This window comes from Sciurus carolinensis, chromosome 8 (assembly GCF_902686445.1).
Source record: "Sciurus carolinensis chromosome 8, mSciCar1.2, whole genome shotgun sequence".
Taxonomy (NCBI): Eukaryota; Metazoa; Chordata; class Mammalia; order Rodentia; family Sciuridae; genus Sciurus; species Sciurus carolinensis.
The window spans coordinates 67469771-67484003 of record NC_062220.1 but is presented as its reverse complement, the minus strand read 5'-3'; positions in this window follow the sequence as shown (position 1 = coordinate 67484003).

Genomic DNA, 14233 nt, shown 5'->3' with positions numbered 1-14233 from the left:
AGCAATTTGTTTCCTTGCTTTTTCATGTTGTTTGTGTGTCTACCCATCTAACAGTATGGATCTGAGGCAGTAGAATTTCTACCCTGTGGATTTAATAGTGTCCCTGAAGGTTTCTAATACCTCACTATAGAGGGGGAGACAAATAATAATGACAACTAATGCAAACAATATACAGTTTTAAACCAAGTATTTCCTACTATGACATCTACAGTGTTAATTATCACACTAAACAGAAGTGATATGGTCATTTATTGCCTACAATAAAAACAGCAAGTTTGCCAAAGGGATTACATTTTCAAATGGTGAACAGTGAGAGAACAGAAGTGATACAAGATGTGATGATTATGAGGGAGGAGGAGAGAAGAAGAAGTAGAAAAAAATAAAGGAAGAGTGAAAGAGAACAACAGTGATTGGTTATTAGAAGAAAATAGAGAATTAAGGGAAACAGGTGGGAGAAAAATATGTATAAAGTAAAAATTAAATAAAAATTACAAATAAAATAAAAGACTACAAAACTAAAAAGTACTAATCAAACATCCTCATTCACAAAAAACTAATCCATGAAAAAGAGCTGGCTTCAAAAATGCTAGAAATGAGAAAAAAACAAATATGAATATGTATAGTGTCCATGTACCATTAAGGTCACAATTAAACCGAGAAAATGAATTAAAAAAAAAAAGATGATGAAAAATTAAAAAAATTTTTTCATTGGAGTTCAAACTATCCCCAACAGTCTTAGGTGGGATCATCTGGAGTGTGAGGCTCCACCCTGCAGATTGCTGGAGAGAGTGGTAATTCCATAAGTAGATTTCCTGGAGGCAGGGTTTAGGCTTAAGTGGGCTCCAGGCTCTTTGCTGAATGCCAGTTGGTCTGGAGATTTTAAATCGGCACACCTCTGGTGCCCAGTATTTGCTGGTACATGCTGGAAGCCCAGGATCTCCCCTGGGTTCCACTCATGTGTTGTGGGAGCCAATTCTTAGTCCCCTGGGCCACCTTTGGAACCCAAGTTTCCTGTCTTTTGAATTTCTTTTCCCCCCACCCTTCCAAATTCCTGGTCAGACATGTCTCTTCCAGCTGGTCCTGCAGGCAATTCGGTTGGAGGGAGAGGGTTAGAGCCAGGTGGGCTTCCATGACCAGTTGTCTCTCCTGGTCCCTTAAGCACACTCTTTGTCTGTAGTGTGTGTTTACTGGGCCTGTATTTCAGGCCAAACTCGGGTTTGCCAGGAATCAGCCCCCTCAGCTGCAGACCCTCGGGCAGCAGCTGCAAAATTGTTCCTTCGTTTGTCCTCGGCTTGCCGCCTGGAGAGATGGTGGCTTCCTTCCCTGCACACACATAGTGTGCAGCGCATCTTTCAGGTTTGCTGGGCAACATCCTTGATCTCTAAACACTTGGTACCCAGACACGCCTTGGGCCTCCCCAAAATGTGGGTTCCTTTAATTCCCTTATCCCTCCGCTATGCACATGGAGAGACTGCGCTGGTTGATGCTTCCCGCAAGGCCGATGCAGTGGCTTCACTGCTGGGGATTTCTCCTTGTTTTATTATATCCAAACTTTCAGTGTCCCAGTTTTAAATTTCAGTAATATCCCTCTGCTTTTTTTGTTCCCCCATCCTCTGAGGAGCTGCCTGTCTGCTTTCTTGGTTTTACTCCATGGAGCAGCCAGGAAAGCTCCCTCTTTTATTTCGCCATCTTGAAAACCAACATGAGGTCTTTATTTATGTTAAGTGTAGCAGAGAGCACATACCGTATACTGTTCCGTTTAAAAAGTAGTACACAGAGCTACTTTGAAAGGGTAGAAGAATCTGCTCTATGTAAGCCAACTCACTTCCTTGTTTTTTAAGTAACAGTTAAGCCAGTGAATGATGAATCTCTCACCCCAACTCTAACCAGCACATATGGATTTGGGTTTTTTAAAAAATTTTTAATTTTTATTTCTTTAGTTGTTGATGGACCTGTATTTCATTCATTTATTTATATGTGGTGCTGAGAATTGAACCCAGTGCCTCACACATATGAGGCAAGTGCTCTACCACTGAGCCACAACCTCAACCCCATGAATTTGCTTTTGATGTTATTTTTAATTGTGGTAAAATAAACACAGTAAAATTTATCATATTAATCCTTTTAAGTATATTGTTCAGTAGTGTGACGTATATTTTCATTGTGCAATCAACCTCTCATTTTCATTTTATAAAACTGGAACTTTATACAAATTAAAGAATTCCCAATAATCTCCTTTCCCAAGTCCTCAGAAACTACCTACTTTCTGTCTCTGTGGAATATAACTACTCTAGGAACCACATACGAATGGAGTCATATGGTTTTTGCTTTTGTGACTGACTTATTTCATTTAGCATTATGTCTTCAAGTTTCATTAATGTCGTAGCATATTTCAGAATTTCCTTTTCAAGGCTGAATGATATTCCACTTTGTGTATACATATCATGTTTTGTTTACTATGTATACATAGATGTACCTTTTACCTGCATGATTAGTGCTGCTCTGCACAGATGTGCAAATATCTCTTTGACACTCTGCTTTCAATTCTTTTGCGTACATAGCCAGAAGTGGTGCTAGATCCTATGGTAATTCTATTTTTACTTGTTCTGCAGAATCATCATATTGTTTTCCAATGCATTTTGCATTCCCACCAACACACAAGGGTTCAATTTCTCCACATGCTGGCCAACCCTTGCTATTTTGTGTTTTCTTTCTTTCTTTTCTTTTCTTTTTCTGATAATAGTTATCTTAATAGATATGAGGTGATATCTGCCTGTGGTTTTGATTTGAAATCCTCTAATGATTAGAGATGTTAAGCTTCTTTTCATATGCTTGTTAGCCATTTGTATATCTTTTTTGAAGAAGTATCTATTCAAGACCTTGGCCCATTTTAAAATCTGGTGTTATTTGTTGTTAAGTTGTGAGAATTCTTAATACATTCTGGATATTAACCACTTATGAGATATATGATATGCAGATATTTTCCTCTGTTGTGTAGATTGTTTTCACTTTATGAATTGCCTTTTGATATACATAAAATTTTAGTTTTAATGTAGTCCAGTTTATCTGTTTGTACTTTTCTTGCTTGTACTTTTGGTGTTGTACCTACACAATCATTTCCAAATTCAATGCTATTAAGCTTTTCTTCTATATTTTCTTCTAAGGGTTTTATACTTTTAGGTTTAGATCTGTACTCTATTTTAAGTTTTTTTTTCTTTCTTTTTTTGGTTTGGTATTTATCGTAAGGTAATGGTCCAACTTCATTCTTTTGCATATAGGTATCTAATTTTCCCAGTACCATTTGTTGAAGAGACTGTCCTTTCCTCATTGAATGGTCTTGGCATTTTTGTCAAAAATCATTTGTATATGTGAGTGTTCATATATGATTTAAAAAATAGCTTTGTTGAAGTATCATTTATGTGTCACATAGTCCACCTGTTAAAGTGTTAATTCACTGGCTCTTATTATATTCAAAAAGTTATGCATCCATTACCACAATCAATTTTAGAATATTTTCGGACCCCCTCCCCCCCCAAAAAAAAACAAACTCTATACCTCTTAGCTATAAAAATCCTCTAACCCCACTTTTACCCTTTGACCCTGGAAAAGCATTAATATACTTCCTGTATTTACAGATTTGCCTATTCTGGACATTTCATATATATATAATCAGATAGTATGGGTCCCTTTGTAACTGACTTCTTTCACATACCATAATGTTTTCAAGCTTCACCTACATTGTAACATCCATTAGTACTTTATATTACTTTTGTGGATGAATAATATTCCATGACATGGATATACATGGATGTTTTGTTCATCTATTCATCTGTTGATGGATTTTTGATTAGTGTTTGGCTACTATGAATAATGTTTGTTTTAACTGTGCACGATAATGTGTTTTCATGTGGGCAAATATTTTTGTTACTCTTGGAATATATACCTAGGACTGAAATTGTTGGGCCTTATGGTAACTCTGTGTTTCTTATGTGGATTTTAAATATGAGAGAAGATCTTATTTCCAGGAAAATGAAGAAAAATCTAAAAAAGTATAGAGAACAAAATATTGATGGGTCTCATAAGTTTTAACAATGTATGAAATTGAGTAAGGAGCCAGGAATGATTAGTTCTCAAACTATTTTAAAATTCATGCCCAGTAGTACTAGTTTATCAGGTTGCATTCCTAGGACATGGTGTAATACAAAGGAGCTAGGCTAGAGATGATGTAATACGAGAAATTTTTAGTGAGAAAGGAAATAACTGATGTGGGGAATCCCATAGTAAAAATGAAGGAATTGTTTTAAAAAAGGGATTGGTCACTGGCAGTACTTTGATATCCTTTAAAGTAGGGGATTATAAACTCTTTAATCCTGAAGTTCTTCCATAGTTGGAAGAAAAAGGAACATAGGTTGATTCACAGGCTCAGATGCCCATAAAGGCCAGGGAAATATTGTTAATTTATTCACTAATTTGTGAATCATGCTGGGCTTGATGCAAGACAGTAGGGAGTGGTGGGGAATTTGTGGTTTGAGAGAGCACTTGTCTATCTAAAGCCATTTGAATTCAGATATTCTTGAAAATACAATGCCAGCCAATTGAAACATGCCTGCAGGTGAACCTAGCCCTGAGCAGTGTAACCCCTGCACTAAAGGAATGAAGAAGGAAGAGAGTAGAGATCAAGAAAAGAAAGGGCAGGGGGAAAGAAAGGAGCCAGAGGAGAAAAATGAAGTTATGCTAGTGGATAAAAATTAGAGAAAGGAGTAGGACAAACACAGAACAGGACTGGAACTGAACACAAGCAACCTCCAGTGATGACTCATTTCTTGTTTGTTTTCTTTCTTTTCCTCCTCCTCTTCTTCTTTTCTTACTCCTCTTCCTCTTCCCTCTCCCCTCCTCCCTCCTTTCCTGCTTCTTCCTCTCCTCCTATTCCTCCTCCTCCTTCTTCTGAATTCTGCTGAACTACATCCCCAGCCCTTCTAATTTTTAATTTGGAGACAGGGTCTTGCTAGTTGCCCAAGCCAGGATCAAAGTTGGGTCCTCCCGCCTCAGCTTCCTGAATAGCTGGACCACAGGTGTGTACCGCCATGCCCAGGGACGCCTCCTTTTTCTCACACTGCTCTTGTTACCACAAGGTTTTATGTTTTCCCCAGAAACCACTGCTACCCTGAAGCCCTCTTCTCTAAAGCATGGGTTGAATGGGTGAGGGTGGGAGGGCGGCTGCTGGACCTGAAGGTAGATCTCTGACTTCTAAACCACTACTTCTTGTTAAAAATGTAGATTAATATAGGTTTTAGTTCAGTGGGTCTGAAGTTGGGCCTGACCTGCTGTTTTTTTCCAACAAGCTGTCTTGGTGGCTATCTTGTGGATCCTCATAGATCACACTTTGAGTAGCGAGGCATTAACTCCTGGTTAGAAGAAGAAATGAAAACTACAATCTCATTGTATTTAGAAATAAGTAGTAAGGGATATAGCATACTTAGGGATGTTTCCCCTTTTAGGCCAGACCATTCTCTGAGTTTTGTAATCATGGTAAGGTATTTCAAGATATCAAGAGGCGAGGACCGGTCAAAAAGGGGTGGGTATTCCTGGCAGTCAAATGTGACCATGTGACTCAGTTCTGGCCAATGGGATGAGATCATTAGAAAGGTGAATCTGGGCTATGCCTTTTAAAAAGAATGTTCTTCTTCTTTCTCTCCCTTCTCTGTGGCTGGAATTCAGACAGTGGTGAGCTATTTTGGACCACATAGATACAAAAATCAACCTATGGATGACTAAACAAAAAGTTAGAAAGGACCTAAACTTTCTGTGTTTGTGTGGTACTAGAAATTGAACCCAGGGACACTCAACCACTAATCTATATCCCTGTCCCCCTTTTTTCTCCCCGGTACTGGGGATTGAACTCAGGGGCATTTGGCCACTGAGCCACATCCCCAGCCCAATTTTGTATTTTATTTTGAGACAGCGTCTCACCGAGTTACTTAGTGCCCCACTTTTGCTGAGGCTGACTTTGAACTCTTGATCCTCCTGCCTCAACCTCTCCAGCTACTGGGATTATAGGCATGTGCCTCTGTGCCCAGCTCCCTGGATCTTTTTATTTTTCATTTTGAGACAGAGTCTCACTAAACTGCTGAGGCTGGTTCTTGAACTTGTGATCCTCTTACTTCAGCCTCCTGAGTCCCTGGGATCACAGGCATGTGTGATAAGCCCAGCTAGAAAGGACCTAAACTTTGTGAAGCAGGACAGACTTTTTTAGGCCTGCTCATACATTTCTTCCAGAGAGAAAGTTCTAACATTTTGGAGCTGCTACAATTTTGGGTCTAGCAAATATAGTCAATTCTATATCATCAGCAGTATAGAACCACACAGCTAATTTTATTTATTATAATAAACAAGTTCAGTCACAGAGAATAGAATTCATTCTGGTCGGTTTAGGAAGATTATTATGGGGAATTAAATCACTTATAGAAATGTTGAGAGTGTGCTGGAGACCAGATGCTAGGAGGAACTTTCAGAAATGACTCAGAAAACCACATTCAAAATGGTGTCCCCAAGCAGCTGCTGTGTCTTCTGCATCAGAAAGTCACTGCTACAGAGAAATACAGTCCTGTTGAGGATGCCACCGTGATCAGGCATTACTGATGCAGTTACAGCCTCTGCTATGATCTCCATGAGTAAAATGATTCCCTATGCCTGTCTTACCATATCCACAAACCTGGTGACTGGCACTGAGACCTCTGCTAATTCAGCTGCAGAGAAATTAATCATTTCAACTGTGTCTGCCAGAGAATGCACTACAAGCCCTGCCTCTGTCTTTCCTCTGCCATCCAAAACTTGCATGCATGCATCTGATTGGATAAATCTAAATCTCCTTTAAACCCCTGTCTGCTAGGGAGTCTGGGAAATATAGTTTTTAATTTTCTGGGCCCTACAGGAAGGTGCACAAGAAGCAGCGGAGAATGAATGTTGAGCACCAGTCTACCATCAGTATTCACACACACACACACACACACACACACACACAAAAGAGTGATGTACTTCAGTGCAGTTTTGAATACTAAAAGTGTTCTCAAGCGGAAATTCATAGCTGTAAGTGCTTTAATTAGCAACCAGAAAGTGAATTGAACACTCAATTCAAGGAGCTGAAGAAAGAACAACAAAATTGACCTCTTTAAAAAAAAAAATTCAGCAGGGCTCAAGACAAAAGAAATGAGACACACAGCACTAGTCTGCTGCTCCATGGGATGGAAACAAAGGTGAGCGACTGTGTGTGAACACTGGAAATCGTCAGCATAGAAGATGAAACTAGATAAATTTCAGAGACTAGGGAGAATAAAAGAAAAAGAAGAGGAATGCCCTAGCACCTGGTACCTGGTACCTAAGTTGGGGGACAGGGATCTCCCTTCTGATGTCGGGCGGGCTCTGAGGGCTCCAGAGCCGCACCGTGGCCTGATCTCTAAGATGGCGCCTGGCAGCTTGCCAGACATAGCTGCACTCATATACAAGTTTTAGGAAGTAACTCTGGTTGGCTGTTGTACATGAGGCGATCCTGGTATCTGCCTGGAGACTGTTCCTTGATAGGCTGACTTTCCTGGTAGTCTACTCTCTGATAGGCTGATGTTCTCAATATAAGTCTGAGACTTGCGGAATAAACGCTTTTTGGTTCCTGTGATCAAGAAGAGCGTATGCGTTGTGATTGTCCCCGTGGGCGGTGGGCGATCATATTCTGAGGGGTAAGGGTGGAAAAGAAAAGCGTCAGTGTGGTGCAGAAGGCTGTGCCCTGCCGACACACTGCCATTAAATGAACGGATGACTTGAGGTCTGCACAACAAGCTAGCTTCAGAGAGGAAATTCACTGCATCTCTCAGAAAACTCCCAGAATGCCAAAGCCAAGAACTATCTTTAGATGGGTCCTATCATCAGGGACTGAGCTGCTCTGCGGGAGGATGTGTGAGCATAATCCCACCTCAGGATCCCACCAGACACCCACCACATTGACTGGGCAGGTAGTAGCCACACAAGGTAGTCCTGGCTTGGGTGAGTGGTGTCTCTCTGACACACACCTGATGAGAGACTTATGCCTCAGGAACGTGGACTTTGATAGGGAGGAGAGTGGGAACATGGCAAGTCAGTGACTCTGCCCCCTGTGACATGGAATGACATCAGTCACATGTGGTTTCTTGCAGGGGCCAGGTCTGAAGGCACCAGGATTGAGGCTAACTAGTCACTGAGTCCCTGCACCCTCCTCCAGCACAGAACTTGGTGATTCAATTGCTCCTCCCCATTGGACATATTCCAGGGACCCATGTATGCAGACTGAAAACAGCTGGAGAGAATGTACCTTGGTATGATCAACATTCTGCTTCAACCTGTTCTGTGAGAAACTTGAGTCACAGCTTGAATACTGCCCGAACTCATTTGGAAGAGTCGAGAGGAATTACAACAAGCTGAAGTTGTGATCAGTTCCCTCCTCCCATTCTTGGGTAGTTCCAACCTTAGGAAACATGGAAAGAGCCCCTTGATTTGGAGGTATTTTTGACTTTTTTTCCTCTCTCTATTCTTTTGTCATTACTATTATTTCCTTTAATTCTTTTCTTTCCTTTTTATTTTTATTTTTAAAAATTTCTGCTTTCTCATTTTCCCCCTTCTTAATTTTTTTGTCTTCTCCTTTTTGTTTTTTTATTTATCTATTTTTATTTGTTATTTTCTTCCTCTTATTATTTTTTCTTTCCTGGTGCTAGAGATCAAGCCCAGAGCCTCATACACATTGAGCAGATGCTCTGTCTCTGAGCTGCACTTCCAGCTCAGTTGGAAGAAATTAGTCCAGCTCTGGCTACAACTCATTCCTCTTCAAAACCTAGTGAACACTTCTATTTAAATAAAAGGTGTGACATAAGCTCCCAGCTGTTCATGAATCCCCTGGTGAGCACCGATGGGGCAGTTAAAGTCCAGCTTCTGGGCAGATAGCCCCACAGTAGAAGAAGAGAGAAAAACACAATGATTTATGACATCACATCTACATGGTCCTCTGCAGCTATTGCAGCCACACCTGGTCAGATCTCATAGTGCTGATAAGTCTGAAGTTGAGTCCCACAGAGGGGGAGATATATGCCGGCCCCCACCCCTTCTGTGAAGCACCTGGATCTCTATCAGTATATAATCAGAGGACAAGAACTTCAGGCCCTTCTTCATGACTGGAACAACCAGCATCAGAATTGCTTTCAAGTTACAGAGATCATTAATAGTGCCTATGGAAATCCCCAGCTCCTGATGGGGGCTACCACTCCTAGAACAGGAGTAACCACAAAAGATGTATCCCACATAACTCTGCTGCCTACACTACATCCGTCTGAAGTATGAGAGGACAAGCCTACAGAGGTGGTGGGTTTTTCCAACCTTGGTATAATACACTTTGTGCTTAGATCCATGTATCATAACCAAAGAAACTACAGGGAGATTACACTATGAGGTCCAGTTTGAAATAAACTAAACATTACACAACAAACTGGTACCCCAAGTCACACTGGCAAAAGACAGCTATATACCCAGAGTCTACTGCATAAAAATCAAATAGCTATCCATCCCAACATATGCATAACAACTCTCAACATAGACACAAGATGTATGAAAAAAGGCAGATGACACTTTCTAAAATTCAAAATTCCATAATAACAGATTCAAAAATGAAAGGCCAAAGAATTAAAAAGAAAGATTTTTCAAAAAAACTCATCAGTGAACTCCAAGAGAATACAAATAAACAGTTGTATGAATTAAGGAAGACAATGTAGGATATGAGTGAACAATTCAATAAACAAATTTTTGAAAAAGAAATAAGTGAATCTTGGAAATGGAATGCTTAATAAGTCAGATAAAAATCTCAGTTTAAAACCTCAAAAACCAGACTGCATCAAGAAGAAGTAAGAATATTAGAATTTAAAGATGACTGCCAAAATATTATATTCACACAGCAATAAAGAAAAAAAATGAGAACATACATCTTCAAGATCAGAGCTTGATTCTGATAAAAGTGATTCTGCCAAAATATTACATTCAAACAGTATAAGAAAAGAAAGAAAGAATGAAGAAAACATAGAAGATCTCTGGGACATCATCAAAAGATCAAACATCCATACATTCAGCATACAGAAGGAAGAACGGTACATATTGAGGGCATAGAAAATGTATTCTGTAGGAAAATAGAAACCTTCCTACATTTCGGGAAAGACATGTACTTCCAGGTATGGGAGGTATTTAGAACTCCAAATAAACATGACTAGAAAATAATCTCTCTATGATATAGTTAAACTGCCAAAACCACAGCAGCAAGAAAGAATATTAAATGCTGCAAGATAGAAGCACCAAGTTTGCATTTAAGGGCAATTCTAGTAGACTAACCGCAGTTTTCTCAGTAGAAACTGTGAAGTCCAGGAGGGCATGGGATTGCATATTTCAAATCTTGAAAGAAAACAACTGCCAAACAAGGTAACTGCATCCAGCAAATCTATCCTTCAGAATTGAAAAATAAAGACCTTCCAAGATAAGCATAAACTTAGGGCATTCGTAACCCTACAATATTACAGAAGCTGCTTTAGGAATTCTCCACGCAGAAAGGGAAGGAAGACAAACAATCATAAGAGTGCATGAAAGAAAAAAATCTCATTAGAAGAACAGAAAGGCAAATGAGAAGTAGGAAAAAAAATCAAATAGTGATACAATAAACCATCAAAACTCTTAATATGAATAAGAGGAAAAATGAAGATAATATTCAAAACAATCAATAAATGATAGGAATAAGCACATACTTTTCAATAATAATTCTGAATGCAAATGGTCATAATTCTCTGATTAAAATACAGACTGAATGGATTTTAAAAAAAAAAACCCAACAACATGCTTTGTACAAGAAACTCACCTAACCTGCAAGGACACACACAAATTGAAAGTGAAAGTCAGAAAAAAGTGATTCCAAGAAAATGGAATCAAAGCAAGTAGGAGTAGTTGTATTTATATTACAAAAGAGACTTAAGGACACAATTAGAACAGACAAAGAAGATCACTGTAAATTGATCAATGGAACAACATATCAGTAAAATGTAACAGTTATATGTTCAGTGAATGTTGGAGCATCAAATTTTATTTAAATCCTAGATATAAAGGATGAGATAGGCACCAATACAACAGTAGCAGTTGACTTCACTACCCCACTATCACCAATAGATAAATCATCCAGACAGGAAACAAATAAAGAGCCATCAGAGTTAAATCACTTTGTAGATCAAATGATCTCAACAGATATCTATAGAATATTCCATTCAACAGCTTCAGGATACACTCTCTTTTCATTAGCATGTGGAACTTTTTCCAAAATAGACCAAATATCATGCTACAAAGCAAGTCTTAAACAAACACAAAACAATTATCTCTTGCATTTTTAACTGATCATAATGGAATGAAACCAGGAATAAGCAGCAAGAGGAACTATAGAAAATAAAACAATGCATGGAGATTGAACAACACACTATTGAATAAACATGGGTTCATTGAAGAAATCAGAGGGTGTTTTAATCAGCTTTTTCACTGCTGTGACCAGAAGACAAGAACAATTTTAGGGGAGGAAAAGTTAATTTGGCATTCATGTTTTCAAACGTCTCAGTCCAAAGATGGCCAACTGCACTTCTCTGGGCCTGAGATAAGATAGAATATCATGGTGGAAGGAGGAAAGAAGCTCAGGACACGGAAAGAACAAAGAAGAAAGAGTGAACTTCACCCACCAGGGACAAAATATATATCTCAAAGGCATGTATCTAGTGACCTATCTCCTCCAGCCACAGCCTACCTAGCTACAATTACCATGAAGTTAATCTATTCAAGTGAATTAATGCACTGATTAGCTTCTCATAACAAAATCATTTCACCTCTAAACTTTCTTGCATTATCTCACTTACGAACTTTTGGGGAACACCTCATATCTAAGCCATAACAGATGGAAACTTTTAAAATTTATTAAATCGAAAGAAAATGAAAACATAACATACCAAAACCTATAGGATACATCAGAAGTAATACTAAAATGAGAACTTATAGCCCTACATTAGCTTGAGAGAGAAAGATATCTCAATAAATAGCCTAATGGTTCACCTCAAGGTATTAGAAAAAGAAAAACAAACCAAACCCCAAACTAGAAGAAGGAAAGAAATTATACATGTCAGAGCAAAATAAATGAAAGAGAGACTAAAAGAATACAAAGCAACATTGAAACTAAGAGTTGATTCACTGAAAAAAATAAATGAAATTGACAAACCTTTATCTAAACTAACCGAAATAAAGAGAAGATCCAAATAAATAAAATTAGAGGTGAAAAAGAGACATTAAAACAGATACCACTGAAATTCAAAGGATTATTAGGAAATATTTTGAGAAATTTGTATGATAGAAAATCAGAAAATATAGAAAATTTTGGACATACCTAACCTACCTAAATGGAACCAAGAGGATATTAAAAAAAAAAACCTAAGTAGATCAATACTTTTTCTTCATCTATTATCATGTGATTTCTATCCAAGCAAGTAATGAGACTTGTCTCCCAATAATGGGAAGTCCAAGACCAGATGGATTCATTGCTGAATTATATCAAACTTTTAAAGAAGGACTAAACTAAGAGTTTGCTCCTCAAACTCTTCTACAAAATAGAAAGGGAAGAAACCATTCCAAACTCATTCCGAGAAACCAATATGAGCCTGTTATTGAAACCTGTAAGGTCACACACATGCACACACTATAGACCAAAATGACTGATGAACATTGGTGCAAATATCCTCAATAAAATACTTGCGAATTGAATTCAACAGCACATTAAAAACCATACACCATCATCAAGTTGATTTCATTCCAGGGATACAGATGTTATAACATATGCAAATAAATAAACATGATATGGCACAAATAGAAACAAAAATAGAAATCATAATAGCATAAAAAATACTTGGGAATCAATCTAACAAAAGAGGTGAAAACTCTACAATAAAAATACAGAATCCTAAAGAAAAAAATTGAAGAAGACCTTAGAAGATGGAAAGGTCTCCCATACTCTTAGATAGGCAGAATATTGTCAAAATGACCATACTGCCAAAAGCACTATGCAGATTTAATGCTTCCTTAAAATCCAAATGATGTTCTTCATAGAAATAGAAAAAGCAGTTATGATAATTCATTTGGAAAAGTAAGAGGTCCAGAATAGCTAAAGCAATGCTTAGAAAGAAGAATGAAGCAGGAGGCATCACAATACAGACCTTAAATTATATCACAGAGCTATTTTTTTTTCTTTTTTTTTGTTTTTGCGGTACTGGGGATCGAACTCAGGGCCTTGTGCTTGTGAGGCAAGCACTCTACCAGCTGAGCTATCTCCCCAGCCCTCACAGAGCTATAGTAAGAAAAACAGCATGGTATTGGCATCAAAACAGAAATGGAGGGCTGGGGAGATAGCTCAGCTGGTAGAGTGCTTGCCTTGCAAGCACAAGGCCCTGAGTTCGATCCCCAGTACCGCAAAAAAAAAAAAGAAATGGAGACCAATGGAACAGAATAGAAGACACAGAGACAAACCCACATGAATGCAGTTATCTCATACTAGACAAAGGTGCAACAAACATACATTAGAGAATAGATAGCCTTTTCAACAAATGGTGCTGGCAAAACTGTACATCCATATGTACTAGAATGAAACTGAACACCTAAGTCTCACCCTACACAAAACTCAACTCATAGTGGATTAAGGATGCAGGTATTAGATCAGAGACCCTGTGCTTACTAGAAGAAAATGTTGTTCTAATTCTCCATCATTTTGGCTTAGGAACTGACTTCCTCAATAAGACTTCTAAAGCACAAGAAGTAAAATCAAGAATCAATAAATGGTATGGTATCAAACTAAAAAGTTTCTTCACAGAAAAGGAAATAATCAATAATGTAAAGAAAGAGCCTACAGAATGGGAGAAAATCTTTGCCATCTGCACCTCAGATAGAGCATTAATCTCCAGGAATATCAGACACAACAAATAACCAGAAAAACAAATAACCTGATCAATAAATGGGCAAAGAAACTGAACAGGTACTTCACAGAAGAAAAAATATGAATGGTCAACAATTATATGAAATGATATTCAACATCTCTAGAAATTAGAGAAATGCAAATTAAAGCATCACTGAGATTTCATCTCACTCCAGTTGGAATGTCAATTATCAA